The sequence below is a fragment of the Papio anubis genome, chromosome X (assembly GCF_008728515.1).
Source record: "Papio anubis isolate 15944 chromosome X, Panubis1.0, whole genome shotgun sequence".
NCBI classification, from domain to species: domain Eukaryota; kingdom Metazoa; phylum Chordata; class Mammalia; order Primates; family Cercopithecidae; genus Papio; species Papio anubis.
Window position 1 is genome coordinate 50,248,283 of NC_044996.1, and position 19,733 is coordinate 50,268,015.

Sequence of the window (19,733 nt, forward strand, 5' to 3'; positions counted from 1 at the left end):
TAACTTGCGTTAGTTCTTCTTTGAAGGTTTGATAGAATTCATCAGAGGAACCACCCAGGCCTGGGCTTTTCTCTGTTGGAGGATTTTTATTACTGATTCAATCTCATTACTAATTGTGGTCTGTTCAGGTTTTCTATTTCTTCCTGATTCAATCTTGGTAGGTTGCATACGTCCAGGAATTTATTTATTTCCTCTAGGCTTTCCAATTTGGTGGTATATAATTGTTTATAATAGTCTCTGAATGATTATTTGTATTTCCATGTTATCAGTTGTAGTGTCTCCTTTTTCATTTCTGATGTTTATTTGTGTCTTCTCTCTTTTTTTCTTGGTTAGTCTAGCTGGCGGTTTATCAATTTTTTATCTTTTCAGAAATCCAACTCTTTGTTTCATTAAAACTTTGTATATTTTTAGTTTCTATTTTGTTTAGTTTGGCTCTGACTTTTACTGTTTCCTTCCTTCTACTCATTTGGGATTTGGTTTGTTTTTCCTTATTTAGTTCCTTGAGGTGTACAGTTAGATTGATTATTTGGAATCTTTTGCCTTTTTTGATGAAGGCATCTATTGCTGTAAATTTTTCTCTTAGCACTGCTTTTGCTGTAGCTCATAGATTTTGATATGCTGTGTTTCCATTTTCATTTGTTTCAAGTAACTTTTTGATTTCCTCCATAATTTTTTTTCTTGACTCAGTGGTCATTCTGGAGCATGCTGTTTGTTTAATTTCCACATATTTGTACAGTTTCCCAGGTTCCTCTTGTTACTGATTTCTACTTTTATTCCATTTTTGTCTGAGAACATACTTGATATGATTTTGATTTTTTAAATTTATTGAGACTTGTTTTGTGTCCTTCTACTTAACTACTTCTTACACCATTAAATAGAATACAGTAATAGCTATTTCAAATTAATGAACATAATACACATTATTTTTGTCAATCTGTTCAAAAGTATATTGTCTAAATATTCATCAAAATACTTTTATTCCTGAATACCAAATTTCAAATATACAAAAGCACATTTATGAATTGTAATTAATCTTCACCTCTCACTAGCTCAACTCCTACCTCCTGACCCAAAATGTCTGTTGTCCATAGAATGGTGCACACATTCCAGACATGTTTCTGTGGATGCGGTGCACATGACCATGTCCACCTACACATGCATATAATCTTTGCCAAAAAGTGTGATCACATTCATCATCTCCTTTTGCAACCTGTCTTTTCCATTTAATATTCTTCTGAGGATTTATATTAGCATCTTATTAGTTCTTACAGTTTTAACATAATCAACAAGTTCATTGTTCATGTCTATATCTATTGGAATTGTATGTCAAAATTAGTTGCCAACTGCTTTGTTACTGAGCTTGCCCTATAAATTGTGGATGCTAATCTAACATCTGAGAAGTAGTTTGAAAATGTTTCCCCATTATTTTATAGAAATTCTTAGTGTTATTTTCATTTAGAACGTGTTTTCAACTTCAATAATATGAATAAGATATATACAGATTGTAATTTAAAAAGAAATACTGGTGAAGAACACCTTAGGGCGTGTGTACTGTCGGCCTTGAGAAAAATACGAGCATTGAGAGTCCTGGAGATATCAAGACAAAAATGGAAAAATACTTTAAGTAATTCTAGAGTTAGCTGCTGATCTGGAGAGAAAAGAGTTTTCTCCCCGATTTACATAAACTTTCCCAAAGTACCATAATATGAATAATGGTCAAAGTGATAGGTACCTTGAATAGAAGTTAAGATTAAAGGAGATGAAATATAAAGTGCATTTGCTTACAGTAGTTTAGTGTATGTTAATTTCCTTCTCTCAAGCTCCCCTGTCCCAAGGCCAATACTTGAGCTTCTGCCTGAGCCCACTCACTACTTCGAGGAGCAACCAACTCGTGTGGCCCTACACCCAGGTCTCCTGGCATAAATGGCGGGATTTAATCTTCTCTATCTTCTTCATCACCCAGAGGGGTTGTGGAGTGAGGATGCATTGGTCCACAATAGCAGAGGGGTGGAATCTGACCATTTCTCAAGCCCTGGAAGCCCATCTTCTAAAAGGGAGGCTACTCAGGGCTGTCTATGGATGATGAGGGATGGAACCTCATTCCAATCCTACCACCTATCTGGAGAAACTTAGGCTCTGAAAGTCTGAGTTTGGCCATCTATGAAATGGGATTGACCATACCATCCTTACAGTGCTGTCCTGAGGGGTAAATGAGAAAACCTGTCCAGAGTATATGGCATAGAGTGGGACTTCAATGGCCTTTAAATGTTGGGACACAGCACTAGGGGATGGGTGAGCCTCAGGGCTAAGGAGGCATTGTGAAAAATCATTTCTCATTGTTTCTCTTTATGAGAAAACAGGTATCTAGTTGAAGAAAGCAAATGTCCCTGTGATATGCCTTGAGTTCAAAGATTTGTAGACAGTTGTTTCTGTACTTCCTGGGCATTATCAGAAGCTCATAAGAGCTGTTCAACATCATGCCCCCGAGCTGACCCAAATCCAGCTCCCCATGCTGGAAAAACAGGCATATCTTTGAATTCACCTGTTGAGCTCAGAAATCGGTAACACCAGGGTAGCAAAAAGTTGTGTTTGCCTAATGGCTGTTCCTGGACTGGTCAGTATGGTTTTGGGCTCTTTAGTTTTTGGTTTTTTTTTAAGGAAAAATTTGGACCCATACCGCAGTCACCAGTGCAGAGTCTTCAGATCATGCAGTACTCAGCCACAACACTTCAGGTTTTCAGTCATCTGCTGCCTCCCTTAGAGACAAAAATCCAATAGTTACTAGCAAGTCTTTGACACATGATATAGTTTGGCTGTGTCCCCACCCAAATCTCACCTTGAATTGTAATAATCCCCACATGTCAAGTGCAAGGCCAGGTGGAGATAATTGAATCATAAGGGCAGTTTATACCACACTGTTCTCATAGTAGTGAATAAGTCTCACGAGATCTGATGGTTTTATAAATGGGAGTTTCCCTGCAGAAGCTCCCTTGCCTGCCACCATGTAAGATGTGTTTTTGCCTTCTGCTATGATTGTGGGGCTTCCCCAGCCATGTGGAACTGTGAGTCAATTAAACCTCTTTCCTTTATAAATTACCTAGTCTCCATTATGTCTTTATTAGCAGCATGAGAACAGACTAATATAACACACAATTGTCCAGTTTTTAATTAGCTAACAACTAAATATTAACAGAGCCCAGAACTCATGCTATTCCATTGGAGGTACCTCATGAACCCTAAAGTCGAATTAACTGGGTAAGAAAGGAAATTAATATATGGGTGACTTCATTGTTTAAATCTGAGATGAGATGGTTCTTCTCATTAATTTTTAAACTTGATCGGGTTTCAAAAAATTGATGATTTTCAAAAATCCCTCCTTGGACCTCTCATCACCTATTCAACCACATGATAGAGATACCACTCCTCTCCCTCTCCCCCTCTCTCTCTCTGGCGCTCGCTCTCTGTCTGTCTGTCTGTCTCTCTCTCTCTGTGTGTGTGTGTGTGTGTACGTGTATGTGTCCTCCCCCACTGGATTCTCTCTTCTTCAAATTCAAAGTTCCACAAAGAGTTTTATACATTCCTTGTTAATACTCTCCACTTTTGACTGACTCTTTATCCCATTACACTATGGATTCTGTCCCCAGGATCATCAATTAACACATATGAATTAAAACTCTTTTGAGGCCGGGTGCGGTGGCTCACGCTTGTAATCCCAGCACTTTGGGAGGCTGAGATGGGCGGATCACGAGGTCAGGAGATCAAGACCATCCTGGCTAACATGGTGAAATCCCGTCTCTACTAAAAATACAAATAATTAGCCGGGCGTGGTGGCAGGCGCCTGTAGTCCCAGCTACTCGGGAGGCTGAGGCAGGAGAATGGCATGAACCCAGGAGGCGGAGCTTGCAGTGAGCCAAGATGGTGCCACTGCACTCCAACCTGGGCGACAGAGCGAGACTCCGTCTCAAAAAAAAAAAAAAAAGAAAAACAAACAAACAAACAACAAAAAAACTCTTTTGAAATACCTTCCTTGTGCAATCAAAAATAACAAATGGAAAGTACAATATACTCATACTGAGCAATTGTGATACAAAATCAGATCAAGCTCTAAATGATATGCATCCCTGAACTAATCAATGGATTTGGGTAGTAGCCTAGACATATGAAAATCAACTCAGGGAATCACTGTCTTCTTTCACCAGCATGACCCAGTTTAGATTCCAGATAGACAGGGTAAGCCTACATGAATTACAGTTTGGATTAAAGATAGAAATTTAGGTCTGGGCAAATGGAAGGTATTTCATGTCAGGAAACACTGAGACATTATTTTAGGCTAGTTAGCTTCAGGGAAGCGCTAAGATTTTGAATTCATCAGGGAATAAAGAGGTTTGAAAAATGGTATCTGCAGATTTTGTTGGAGCTCCCCACAGCATATAAACTGAGAAAATGGGTGTGTCTGCTTCAGTGAGTCTGAGAGACAGTATAAATGACAAATAGGCATATATGGTAGGTCCCTCTATTAAGATGTGAATGTGTGTTTGTTCTCCTCATGTATCTTCCTTTCTCCTATTTCATGAGGTAGCCAGGTATTTAGGGATGAAACCACGTCAGAAAACAATATCATATTTCACTTACAGATATATGCATATGTAATAAAAGTATAGAAAAATGTCTTAAAAATGTAAAACCTAAATTATACATTGTGGTCACCTGTGGGAAAGAAGGCAGCTGAGGTAATAAGAGAAGACTTTAAAGTGTGTTTGACTCACCTATGAAGGTTTTATATGTTGACATGAGTATGTAGAAGTCTGTTGTATTCTATAATTTTTTGTGTTACTTTAAGATTTCATAACAACCACTATTTCTCTGAGACTTAATTCTGATTTTAAAAAGATCCATACTAATTAAGAAATTCAGGGAAATATAATCAAGTCCAGATATATAATTAATCAATAACCCCATCACTGGTTAATTTTTAAACTTTTTTTTGTATTAATGCTCATTTCATTCTCTATGCATGCATATTTAATGTTTGTATACTAAATATGGGTTTCATTAATTTGAAGACTCAACATTTGCTAAAGATCATGAAAGCAGTTATTAAATGTACACACATTTTCTACCTGATCTATCTGACTCCAAAGCCCACATCCCTAACCACTGGGTATACAAGGAAAGATCTGGTATTTAGGACCCAGGTCTCCTGGTTTCAGTCTGTTTTATAGCAGACTCATCTTCATGCTCTGTCATTCGGTGCTGTCTCCTTTCCAGAGCTTAATGAAAAGCTGCTATTCCAATGTCCAAATGGAAGGTAAAAGAAGGTAGCAAGAAAGGACATCAAACAAAATGTAATGAGGGGATGATTTTCCTTCTCCTCCACTGCATTATCAGGTTACCTGTGCTACAAAGAAGAGACAGCAAAGCCCGCCGTCCCTCCCTCTCTCTCTCTCTTTCCCCCTCCCTCCCTACCTTCCTCCCTTCCTCTCTTTCTTTTTTCAGGGTCTTGCTTTGTTGCCCAGGCTGAGTGCAGAGAGAAAATAAATCAAAGTGTGGAGAGACTGTGACCCTGTGAAAAGAGTGTTCTGGTGAAGAATATGACTTCAGGAGGAAGCATAAACCCACTGCCAGATGGGAGCCTATGGGACCTGGGGTTAGAGAAAAACTAAAGTAGGTGTAAGATTAACCTGGGTTAATTTTATGGCTATGTTTTTTTCGGAAATATTTCTTAAGTAACATATTTTAGGAGCCACATTTTTATCATAAATGTATTCCACACTTGTCTTTGCAAAAGGTTAATATTGAGTCAAGCGCAGAATTTAAAAACTATTAATACCCAGTGTTAAAGCAAACTAAATATGACCTGAGAAGGACTCCGTACTTCTATATTTGAGTCCTTGTGGATGAACTGTAACCTAGCTTAATAGGCAAAATTGAAAACATAACTTCGGAGTATGTGCCTGTAACAATAGCTAACTCTTGGCCAATCCCAGCGGCCATACTTCAACCATTCGTGTACTGCGGAGTGTTCAAACTGGGTTTAAACAAGGCAAACACCAAGCTATAATCAATCCAGCCATTCTGTACCTCACTTCCAATTTCTGTACATCATTTCCCTTTATTGGTCTATAAATCTTTTTCCACCATATGGCTGTGCTAGAGTCTCCACGAATCTGCTGTGATTCTAGGGGCTGCCCAATTCACGAATTGTTCATTGCTCAAAGTCCTTTAAATTTAATTTGGCTGAAGTTTTTCTTTTATCATCAGTATTCCTATCCTTATTGAAATTTACATCATGCTACTTTGTTTTTTTATACATGTATATAAGCAAATGTAATGGACACACATACATTACATTTTATATAATGGTTATACTATATATGGAGCTTGGTATTCTGGGTTTTTATTTTCATTTCTACTTCTATTTGAACTTTTATACAAAGTACTAATATGTGGATGAATCATTCTGATTAAATTACAAGATATATAATCTAACTTTGCCTTTTAATGAACCAGCTGACCCAACCCCAATTTTCAAACAATGCACCTGATTGGAAATGCCATATCTACATTGCATATTAAATGTAATATATATATATATATGGGTCTGTTCATGAGCTTTCTACAGACATCCTTTAATCTGTATGTCAAAGACTCCATCAGTTACAAAAGCAAAGTTTCATGGAACGTTGCAATACCTGACAGTGTAATCCTGATTCCTATCATTCACCCTTTGGATGAATGGTGCAATAATAAAACAAAATAAACAATAATAAAAATGCCAGCAATTGTAGGATACATGATAGATAAATTATTTGCTCTAGATTATGCAACCATCGAGTGATAGTTCCCAGACTCAAATCCAAGTCCTTCTCACCCCAAAGCCCACACAGCTAACCACTGTTCCTATAATAAATGTCCTTCTGTGGTAGACTAGAGGCCGACAAAAGAACAGGACTCACTCCAGGTCCCGTGGTCACTTTACAGGTCTGGCAACTAGGATACAGGTTCAATGACCCCCATCTTCTGTCCAGCTATTATTCTTTGCTCTTCTTTAATATTCCTTCTTTCTGGGGCTCAATAAATTCATTCACCATGTCACACTAGGATGAAAATAGGAGATCAGAAAGTACATGGAATCAAAAGAATAACGAGATACAACCAACATTCACTGCTTGTCACCATGTTTCCAGATCCTCTCGTTTCAAATCTTTTATTTTATGCAGCACAGATGTATTCTTCCAGGGCCAGCAATCTCTAAGAATGTACCCCCAAAGATACAATTAAAAAAGACAAAAGGCATAAACACAAGGCAATTCATGGTAGAACAATTTGTAACAGGACAAGACTAGAAATGAGACAGATGTCCATCAATAAGGAATTGATTGAATAATCTAAGGTACATCTACATCCCAGAGTTCTATGGAGGTAAAACAAGCAATGAGAACTCCCTCTTCTACTCTTTTGTAATGATTTTCAGCATATATTGTTAACTGAAGAAAGGTGCAGAAAAATGTGTTGAGTCACTGCTGTCCAATATAGTAGACATTGTCCACATATGGCCATTTACATTTAAGTTGATTAAACATACATGAAACTAAAAGTTCAGTTCCATTCAACACGTTTCAGGTGTTCAACCGCCACAGTTGCCATTAGCTATTGTATTGAACAATGTAGACAGTATGTTTCATCTCTATAGAAATTAAAATGATTTTTCTGTTATTCCCACATACAGCTTTCTATTCAGCATATGAAGAGGCTGGAACATCTAGTGGACTTCTGTATCCCTTTAACTTGGAATGCCTCCTTTTTCAACCCAGAGTTTCAGAACGCTCTATAGGGTATGCATGGGCCACAGCCCCTCCCTCCCACCTTCCTGCTTACCGATGTTCAAGCTGTAGTTCAAGCTTCTGTCATGAGGGGGGCGCCATTGTACCACCATTATAGAACTCTTCTGCAAAGACGTGTCTGCAAGGAGCAAAAAATACAACAATTCCCTTAAACCACAGCTTATGAGCCTAAGTGCAGAATGATTCATTCTAATTCTGTCAAAAAAAAAAGAACAACTGGTAAGTGTAAAAGAAGACTGCAAATACATATATGGTGGGGCATCCATAGGATGAAACACCAGGTAGGTCTAACACTCCTTGGCTGTTGCTGGAAGACAGAATCTTAATGGATCACATCAGGGCGGGTGAGAGGTGACTGAGAGAGGATGAGGGCAAAAAGGGCAGGTCTGGGAGGCTGTGCTTATAGTGTCCTGGAGAGGGGATGAGTGGGAAGCGGTGGTAGAAGGTCCAGGAAGCCTGTACAGGGGTGGATGGAGAGTGAATGAATGCCCTGCTGTCTGGAAGGGACCCTCCTACAGTGTGGAAACCTCAACCTACACTGAGAAGGGAAGAGATGAATCAGTGAATGTGATGTAGATTTGGGGTCGACAGCAAATGGAACTGTTTTAATATACACACAAATACTCCAAACAGAACTGGTATTTCAGTGAACAAACGATGTTATAACATCTGTTACTCTTTGTTAGATGTACTCCTTTTCCTTAAAAAAGAACAAAAGTGAAGATGGCTGTGATGTCTCCTAGTGGCCAGAGCCAGGATTGCAACTCTGAGAGTTGACTGGTGAGTTCAGCAGGGGAAAGGGAGGGATGGAGGTTGGGAGGTTGATTAATGGGATCAGCCAGTTTTCTGGAATTTTTGACGTACCTACAGAAATCCCTCTGTATCCATCATTTTTCTGGGTTATAAAAAAGTACGTTTTCTGGGATATCTAAATTTGAGATTGGAAGTACAGTGTCAGTCTGAACTGGGGATAATGCTGCAACTGTGAACTGTATTTGAGGTGGTAGAGCTAGAGGAGCTAGAACATACACACATACACACACACTCATGTGTGAGTCAATTCATTTTAAAAAAATCTACATTATTTCCCTAGGAAATTGAATAAATGAATGCCTAAAGTAAGGAATATATGTGTACCATACTCTTGTCAATATGTTCACAGCATATTGTTTTTAATATTTTATCAAAATACTTTTTCCTGAATATAAAATGTAAAACAATATATAAAAACACATATATGAATTGAAATTAACCTGTATCTCTCACTGGAGCAGCTCCTAACCCCTGACCCCTAGGTGTCTGCTGTCCATAGAATGGTGCATACTGTGAAATGTGTCTCCACAGGTGAAATGCACACAAATATGTTCACCTACACACACACACACACACACAGACTGTTCCAAAGGTTGAATCACATCCTTATCTTCTTTTGCAACCTATTTTTTCCACTATTCTTCTCAGGATTTATATTTACATCTTATTAGTTTCTGTGGTTTTGGCATAGTTCATGTGTTTATTGTTAATGTATCTAATTATTTGACTTCTCCACTGAAATTATTTGCCTAAGTTCTTTGTTAGTGTGCTTCGCAAAGCATGAATTCTAACCCAGTATCTCAGCTCTAGTTTGCACAGATTTTTCCAGAGTTTTTACGCTATTCTTAGGTTTTTTAAATTTAGAATTTTTCAATTTAAATTATCTTCTGACTTAAAACCACATGGATCACAATTTTTTTAAAAAATGTTAAACTGCCTTGGAACATGTAATGGCAGTGCCCAAGGAGAATTAGATCATTCCGAGCCCAGGAGGCACAGAGACAAACTGGAGAAAACTTTAGAATAATTCAGAATTACCTGCTAATCGAGACACAACAAAGATATTTCCCTGATGTACAGAAACTTGTCTAAAGTACCCTGATCTGAATAATGGACATAATTCAGTGGGTATTCTTGTAGGTAACTTGAATAGCTGTTGAGATTAAAGGAGATTAAATATAGAGTGCATTTGCCTAAAGGAGTTGTGATGGTTAACACTGAGTGTCAACTTGATTGGACTGAAGGATACAAAGTATTAATCCCAGGTGTGTCTGTGTGGGTGCTTCCAAAAGACATTAACATTTGAGTCAGTGGGCTGGGAAAGGCAGATCCACTCTTAATCTGGTGGGCACAATCTAATCAGCTTCCAGTGAATATAAAGCAGGCAGAAAAATGTGAAAAAGAGAGGCTGGTCTAGCCTCCCAGCCTACATCTTTCTCCCGTGCTGGATGCTTCCTGCCCTCGAACATTGGACTCAAAGTTCTTCAGTTTTGGGACTCGAACTGACTCTCCTTGTTCCTCAGCTTGCAGATGGCCTATTGTGGGACCTTGTGACTGTGTAAGTTAATACCTTAATAAACTCTCTCTCTCATATATATGCGCTCACCTGTCTCAAGGCCAACTCTTGAGCTTCTGCCTGAGCCCACTCACCACTTCAGGCATCAATCAGCCAACTCATGTGTCCCTACACACAGGTCTGTTGGCACAAAGAATGGGATCTCACCTCTGTCATCTTCATCCAGAAAAGTTGTTGAGTAAAGACTCATGGGGTCACAATAGCAGGGGGGTGGAATCTCACCATTTCTCAAGCCCAGAAACCCATCTTCTAAAAGGGAGGCTCCTCAGGGTCCTCTAGGGAGGGTGAGGGATGGAATTTCATTCAAATCCTGCCACTTACCTGAAGAGGTGACTTAGGTAAGAGCCTGAGCTTAGTCATCTTTTAAATGGGACTGACCATACCATCCTTACATAGCTGCCTGATGAGTACATGAGGAAACCTCTTCAGAGTATATGGCATGGGGTGGGACTTAAATGGCCTTTAAATGGGACATAGCATTAGGGGCTGGCGGAGCCTCAGTGCTAAGGCAGGCATTGTGAAAAATCATTCCTCATTGCTCCCCCTTATGAGAATACAGACATCTAGTTGAAGAAAGCAAATGTTCCTGTGATATGCCTTGAGTTCAAAGTTTTGTAGACAGTAGTTTCTCTACTTCGTGAGTGTTATCAGAAACTCCTAAGAGCTGTCTAACATCATGCTTCTGAGATGACCCAAATTTAGTTCCCACACTGGGAAGACAGGAATGTCTTTGAACTTACCTGCTGAGCTCAGAGACAGCACCAGGGATGCAAGGTATGGTGTTTGCCCAGTGGCTGCTCCTGGACTACTTGGTATGTTAATATATTTATTGGTATATTCTAGATCTGTCCCAAAATCACCAGTGCAGGGGTTTTCAGATCGTGCATTAACCAGCCACATTGCGTCAGAATTTCAGCCATCTGCTGCCTCCCTGAGAGACAAAAATCCAAGAGTTACTAGCATTTCTTCACACACAATGTCTATTCTTTCATTAGGTAATAACTAAATACGTATTGAGCTCAAAACCCATTCTATTCCATTGGAGGTGTCTCATGAGCTCTAATGTGATATAAAAGCATAAGGGAAATAAACACGTGGGCAACTTCAAGGGTTCATTCTGAGATAGCTTTTTTTCACATTAGCTTTTAACTTGGTCAAGTTTCAAGAAATTGAATATTTAAAAAAAATCTCTCCTTGGACCCCCCTCGTCACCCATTCAGCTACAGGATACAGATCTCCCTGTCTCTGTCTCTCCCTCCCTTATCCTTCTTCTCCTTCATATTCAAAGTACCAAAAAGAGTTTTCTACAAGCTCTGTTAACATTTTTCACTTCCCACTCATCATCCTACTGCCCTATGGCTTCTGTCTCTGGGATTGCAATGAACATTCTCTCCAAAGTCATAATCCATCCATTTCTTACTAGGTCCAGGTTTCATATAAATACACTAACATAGGGCATATTACTTTTAATGAGCTCCTACAGTATGTATGATTGCAGACTGCTTCTTTCACCTAACAACAGAGCTTTCACAGTTTCCCAGGCTCTAGAGCATGATGCACTGGACATAAGTCCAAGCTGTCCCGCTCCCTAACTGTTCAGTCTTAGGCAAAGTCCTTAAACTCTCTGTCCCTTAGTTTTCCATCTGTAAAACTGAATTTTGCAATAGTATTTAACTCATAAGTGTGTTCTAGGTACTGAATGATCCAACACATTAAAAGCATATAGTACCTATGATATGTTGGCACTTTTAAATACTTTTCACATACCTTACTGGTATTCGTATCCCTGTAGCCATGAAAAAAAATTAGGGTATCAACCAATGTTTATTCATAATCAACGACATTTGGGGTATGATGTTTGTACATGTAATAGTTTCCTAGGGCCACCATAACAAATTATCACAAACTTTGCATATTTAAACAACAGAAATTTATTATCCCATGATTCAGATGTACAAAACCAAAGTCTGAAGTACAAAATCAAGGTGTAGGCAGGACTGCATTGCCTCCAAAGCCTTTAGGGGAGAATCCTTTCTTAGCTCTTCCAGCTTCTTGTGGCTCCTGCTTTATTTGGTTTGAGGTGGCATAACTCAATCTCTGCCTCAGTCTTCACATGGCCTTCTTCCCTGCATGTGTCAAATCTCCCTCTGCTTTCTTTTATATAGACACCAGTCATTGGAGTTAGGCATCAACCTACATTCAGGATATTCCCTTCTGGGAGATCTTTCACTTCATTATGTCTACACAGACCCTATTTCCAAATAAAGTTTGGGTGGATTAGGATTGGGACATGTTTTGAGGGGGACAAAATTCTACTCACTACAGTTAAATAAGCAAGTTACACCACTAAATGTAAGATAAAGTATCTTCTGTACGTACATGGACTGGCTGATCCCTGAGAGGTTGAACTAGACCAAGCTATAGCCCTTTGGAAAGGGAACCTGGATGGTAGTCTATTAACAGGTACACAACTACTATATAAAGGGTACTTTATATTTCATCTCATTTTGATTTCAACAATTCTATCCAGTACAAATAATTATGCCCATTAATTGGATCAGGGAGCACAAATGAAAAGACTGATAACTTGATCTAGGGAAACTACCTTATAAACTATTGTTCCAGGATTCTAAACCTAGAATTATTCAAAACGTTTTTTCCCTTCTGTCCCGTCAGCTGACATCTGATATAACTTAAAGCATTTTTTTTTTTTTTTTAGAGATGGAGTCTCGCTCTGTCACCCAGGCTGGAGTGCAGTGGCTTATTGTAGCCTCCTCCTCCTGGGTTCAAACGATTCTCCTGCCTCAGCCTCCTGAGTAGCTGGGACTACAGGCGTGCACCACCAAGTCCAGATAATTTTTTGTATTTTTAGTAGAGATGGGGTTTCCTGATGTTGGCCAGGCTGGTCTCAAACTCCTGACCTCAAGTGATCCACCCATGTCGGCCTCCCAAAGTGCTGGGATTACAGGTGTGAGCCACTGCACCTGGCCTTAAAGCATTATTATTTAGTTGAGTCGTTCTTTCGAAAACAATGTGCTAAAGTGCTTTTTAAATAGTAAAAAATTATAAAGTATAGAATTGTATTTGCATAGCTAAAATAGAAAACAAAAAGAAATAAAAAATTTGGGAGAAATTATTTCTAACCCATATTCAATCATGTTTTATATCCTACAAATATGAAATATTCATGAACAAGAGAAGTAAGCCAATCATATCGAGACAATATATAAATCTTAGAAAAATGATATAAATTCCAACACTTGGGAACACACCAAAACAAATAAAATATATGAAACAGAATCATATTTAGTCAACCAGTTAAGTCATAAATTATAATGTAGTGCATGGATTTATGTAAAATAATTTATATAGACAGATTAACATGGATTTAGAGGTATGTGTGTCAATAAAAGTAAGTTAGTATACTACATGCAGAGAAAAACATCTGAAGAGTAGATACTAATAAATTAAGAGAAACTATCTTTGTATATGGAGAAGGAGAAGATGTGACAGATGGACAATATTTTTAATATGTAATATACATTTTGATTATATTTGATAAATCTTAAACAATGAAAATAATTAACTGATAATGTGACAAAGTTATTAAGATTCTGTTCTGTAAATCAGAAAAATCTGTGATCTAGTCACAAAATTATAGTGTAGAAATGCATTAAGAATCATGTTCATATGCTGTGTGAAAATAGTACATTAAAAATTATATTTTGTAAATCAGTGTGTGCACATTGTAGAGAGATAGAGGATTCTTTTATTTTATAAATGTGCAATTCTCTGGTGTTCTAAATTTAGAAACTTTATTGTACAAAATGTGGAAAACAAAAAGTTGTGAAATTACAAATATGATGCTCATATATTCATTGCTTTGGAAACATGTTCACAGTATACTGTTTTATACATAAGACAAGTAGCTCAAAACTATTTGATGGTATGTTTATATGTTTCAGTGTGGGTGTCTGCATGTTGCTTGTATCTCAGTCTTCTTCACAACAATTATACACACACAAACTCTTGCAGCTTTCTATTCAGTTTGCAGATAGAGAGTAAAGGATAAGGTCACCCTTGTGTTGGTTTCATCCTTGGTTCTCCTCATGAGTAAGGGACTACATGTTTACTTTCTCTTTTAGCCCTTCACTACATCAGAGTTGTGGATTTCTGGTTTTGTGCTTGTCTTTTCCCTAGGACAGAAGTCCCTCCAATTTGGTCTTCTAGCTGACATGAAGTTTCTGCTTTATGCAAGACTGCCTCTCCCATCTGAGGGATGTGGACCCAGATCCACAAAAGACTGAAAAGAGTAGAGACTGAATTGTCAAAGACAAGCACAGGAGTAGGACTCCTATCCAAATATCTAATTCTTCTGATTTAGTGAGATGGCTTTCATGAACTTCTCACATGATGTTCACCACCCCTCAGCATTCCTCTTCCTCTGTGGGGAAATAGGCATTTTCATGCATTGCTAGAAGTAATGTTAAATGGTACAGTCCCTGTGGTGGGGTTTGATGCTATCTATAAAAATACATTGGTATTTAGTCTTGGAAACAGCAATCCCTCTTCTAAAAATCCATCCCAAAGAAACACTGCAAAAAGATAAAAGGCATATACACGAGGCTATTTATGGTAGAAAATTCCTAACAGAATACTAGTAATATGACAGATGCCCAGTACAGGGCCAACTAAATAATCTAAGGTACAACTACACCCTAGAGTACTATGCAAGTATAAAAAGCAAGGAGGACTCCCTCTCTGTACTGCTATGAGTAATCTCTACGACATATTGTGAAATAAAAAGCAAGAAGAAGGAAAAAAAAAGTATAGAGCAGCAGTATCCAATACAGTAGCCACTACTGACATATGTCAACTTAATTTAAATTACAAACTCAGTTTCTTAGTCTTACTCATCACGTTTCACATGCTCAATAACCATAGCTAGCTAGTGGCTACTGTGTTGCACAGTTTAGATATAGAACATTTTCATTTCTGGATAAATTTTTACTGGGGAAGTAATATAATAAATAATATACATATTTGCTTTTTTTTTTTTTAGAATGAGGGTAATAACAAAAACTAATAAAATGATTACCTACAATAGGACAGAGGAGCAGCCCGGGATAAAAGCAGATGACATGTATCTCTTACAAAGGATACACATTTCCTGGTTAAACACACTGGAGAGGACAAAAAAAATGACTAACCCAGTAGCAATGAGCAACCAAGAGTACTCAGACTGAATCCAAAAAAACAAAACACAAACAGAACAAGCTCACTGCTCACCTTTGGAAACTCCTAAGGAAACAAGTCACTGTTTTGAAAAGTGGAAATACTGCAAAAGAACTAAACATTCATCCTACCTTCCCTGTGTGTACCACATCTCAATATAATCTAATAGGTCAGAGGAAGTTTTCTTTATACATGAATTCCAGCTGGTGAAGGCAGAAGAAATCAGAATTACAATGTCACCCTTTTTGTAACATTTAATGAAATGCAGATACAGGTAAGAATATTCAGAGACTGCAAAAAACATGAAGTAAAGGTGAATAGGGAAATTTTATAAAGAACAGATCATGCTGATGACACCTGAACCCAGTGATTAATTTCAACATCACAGGAGAGACAACCAGATCCAATGAGCCTCCTAGTGTAACACTGTAAGAATAAACACCACCACACCTGAGATATTCAAGCCAAAAAACTTGAATCTCAACAAGCCTCTAAATCTCATTACCAATTTAAAGGACATAAGACTGGCCAGATGAACTTAATAAACAACAAAATAAGGACACAATCAGCAATATCCAGAATGCAAACTCCACAGGACAACAATCCAATTTCTTAAGCAAATAAATAAGGTTTTTAAAAAGAGTACAGACCTTCTTTGATTAAAAGAGACTTAAAACTTGAGAGAACTAAATTAAGGAGAAACTGATATTAAAACCACAATGAGATACTGCTACATACCCAGCAAAAGAAAAAAAAAAAAACAAAAAAGATGGAAAACACTAAGTGTGGCAAGGATGTGGAGCAGTGGAACTCTTACACTGTTGATGGGGATACAGATTGGAAAAACCACTTTGAAAAACTGACAGTGTCCACTGAGCTGAACATATACATACCCTGTGACTCAGAAATGCCAGTCCTTGGCACATGCCCAAGAGAAATGAAAATAAATGTCTATCCAAACATATGTATAAGATCATTCATTGTGGCACATATACACCATGGAATACTATGCAGCCATAAAAAAGGATGAGTTTGTGTCCTTTGTAGGGACATGGATGCAGCTGGAAACCATCATTCTCAGCAAACTATCGCAAGAACAGAAAACCAAACACCGCATCTTCTCACTCATAGGTGGGAACTGAACAATGAGATCACTTGGACTCGGGAAGGGGAACATCACACACCGGGGCCTATCACGGGGAGGGGGGAGGGGGGAAGGATTGCATTGGGAGTTATACCTGATGTAAATGATGAGTTGATGGGTGCTGACAAGTTGATGGGTGCAGCACGCCAACATGGCACAGGTATACATATGTGACAAACCTGCACGTTATCCACAGGTACCCTAGAACTTAAAGTATAATAAAAAAAAAAATAAATAAAATAAAAAAAAGATCATTCATAACACCATTATTCATAAGTCAAACACTGGAAAAATATGTAAATCTCCAAAAGGGATACATATATTGTGAAATACCCAAATAATGCAATGCCATCCATCAATGAGAATGAATAATCTACAACTATAGACAAGAATAATGGAAATCACACACGCATTATGCTGATTGAAAGGAGATAGACACAAAAGACTGCATGCTGTACGATTCCAGGCATTTTTCTGCTAATGTCCCAATAGATTTTGGTAAAGGAAAGGGAAATCATTACCCCATTTCCATTTATTTGAAGGTATTCTATGTCTTCCTATATTACCTGCAAGTTAACCTCAGAGAAGCATGTATCCTCTGAACCCTTGAAAAGTGATTCACTATACATAAGAAAAATGCTAATACCATGTCTGAGAACAGATAACTGTGTGAGATGGGAGATATACCTGTGCTCAGTGCCAGCTCTAATCTATAAACTCTAGGTGACCGTGAGTAAATCACACCTTATCTGCATCACCAATCAATGGTGGTCCGACCAGGCCTGTCTCCAAACTAAAGAAACCTAAAGCACTAGATAAAGTGACTTCCACCTGGAAAAGCACTCTGAATTCCTAAAAAGGAAGATAATTCATCTTTGAATTCCAAGGAATTATTTGAATAGCCAAGTTGTCTAATGCATATTAAGTATGACGATTAATATATTTTTGAAATAATTTCTCTTTTGGTTTCACAGTTATCAGCTTTTTACATTTTCTTAAATAGATACCATCTTGGTATATGGCACAAAAGCTACTGAAAGATACTTTCCAACCAAAGACATACATGAACCACCATGGGCTGACATGGTTCAACCACGTCAAAACTGACATGGCTTTTTCTTCTCCATAATTGTACTGGTTAGGAGTGTAGGATCTGGAGACGGAATAGGGACAAGCCCTACTTCCTATAACCTATGTGACTTTGAATACTTTGCTTCACCTTACAGTTGCTCAAATGCCTCATCAGTAAACTGAGATTATGCAATACCTACCAAAGAAGACAAACCATTTTTAAACAAATACTGCTTTGTGTTTTGGTTTTACAAGGATAAACAGCCAAGAATCCCATTATTTAAAAAATTATACTACAGAGAAATTGGGATACCTGGCTCTCTGTGACCTTGGGAGAGTGAAAGAACCACTCTGGGCCAGGCACAGTGGCTCACGCCTGTAATCCCAGCACTTTGAGAGGCCGAGGCGGGCAGATCACGAGGTCAGGAGATCGAGACCATCCTGGCTAACACAGTGAAACCCCGTCTCTACTAAAAATACAAAAAATTAGCCGAGCATAGTGGTGGGCACCTGTGGTCCCAGCTACTTGGGAGGCTGAGGCAGGAGAATGGCGAGAACCTGGGAGGTGGAGCTTGCAGTGAGCTGAGATCGCGCCACCGCACTCCAGCCTGGGCAACAGAGCGAGACTCTGCCTCAAAAAAAAAAAAAAAAAAAAAAAGAAAAAAAAGGACCACTCTAGAACCACTCTGTACTTTAATTTCGTTTTCTGTAAACTGGGGCAAGCAACTGTCCCTACCTCATGAGTTGCTGCTTTGAGAATTACTTGAGTTAATACATGCAAACTCTTAGACCCATAGTAGGAACACAGTAACTGCTCATTAAATGTGAATTTGATATTGAGATTTTTCAAGTTTTAAAAGTTTAATAGTTTGCATGTTAATTAAATAAAGCATTATAGTCTTACAATTGAATCTTAATTATCAACTGATATATATTTTAAATTACTAACTTTCACTTCTAAACCACATTTGGATGACCTAACTAATTAACTTGAGACTACCTCAAAAGCACTTGGAAGGACTGATATCAGAAAACAGCACCATCGTTTCTCCATTTTGCTGAACAAAAACACCTGGGGTCCTTCTTGACTCTGCCTTATCCCCCATACCCTACCTACACAGGCACTGCAAGTCCTGCCTGCCCTACCTCCAAATACCCTCTGTTGAGGTCCACACCGCCCTCCCTGCCCCCACCCCTGGCTTCTGCACACAGTGGCAGCCCTGGTCCCCTCTACCTGCACATCTTCAGTATTCTCCCAATGGTTATCCTCACTCCCTACCTTGTTCCTTTCTAGTCCATTCTCCACACAGCAGCCAGAGTCACCTTCTGACAACAAGAATCAGACCATGTCACTCCCATACTCTAATCTTGACATTCACAATACAATTATCCAAACTCCTTACAGGGCCTAAACCATGTTGTTCCTGTCTACCCTTCAACTTCATCTCCCACCAGATTGCATACTGTCTGCTAGGCTCCAGCCACTCTAGCTTGTCCTCTGTTCCTGCATCAGTGGTGTCCACACACAACATAGGGACACTGACAAAATGGCCTCTCCATGCCTGGCTTCTTCCTATCATTCAAGACTCAGGTCAAGTATCACTTCCTGAGAAAGAGTACACTGACAACCCTATCTATAATAATCCTTGTATTGATCCTTCTCTACTTTGTTTAGTTATGCTTATTTTCGTCAAAGAGTATATCCTCATATGAAATCACATGCTTGCTGATTTATTTACCTGCTTATAGTCAGTTTTTCCAGACTAGAATGATAGCTCCTGGGACCCTGCCTGTCTTGTTTTCTGTGATGTTTCCCCAGTGCCTAGACCAGCACTTCACACGTAAATCATTGAATAAGTATTACTGAATTGAAGGAATTGTTACATATTGGACATACCAGAGATCACACGGATATTTAAAACTGAGTAGCAGGAGCAACAATGAAATTAGACATCAAAGGATTCAAATTTTCATGGGCCTTGTTGCCAATCCACAGCAGCTCTTTTCAAACACTGATGAATACCAGAAATAACTAAAGAAATTACTCAAA

General features: G+C 38.5%; 1 protein-coding gene across 1 annotated transcript in view; it reads right to left on the bottom strand.

Annotated features, from left to right (window-relative positions):
- Window positions 1-19,733, bottom strand: part of LOC101021979 (RAB40A like) — a 203,063-nt gene that overhangs the window by 31,933 nt on the left and 151,397 nt on the right. Inside the window, exons 8-11 of the mRNA XM_031660661.1 lie at window positions 10,974-11,164; window positions 7,879-7,962; window positions 6,957-7,097; window positions 2,678-2,756 (exon numbers count right to left, since the gene is read on the bottom strand). The gene's annotated coding sequence lies outside the window, so the exon portion shown is untranslated. The remainder of the gene's footprint in view (window positions 1-2,677; window positions 2,757-6,956; window positions 7,098-7,878; window positions 7,963-10,973; window positions 11,165-19,733) is intronic.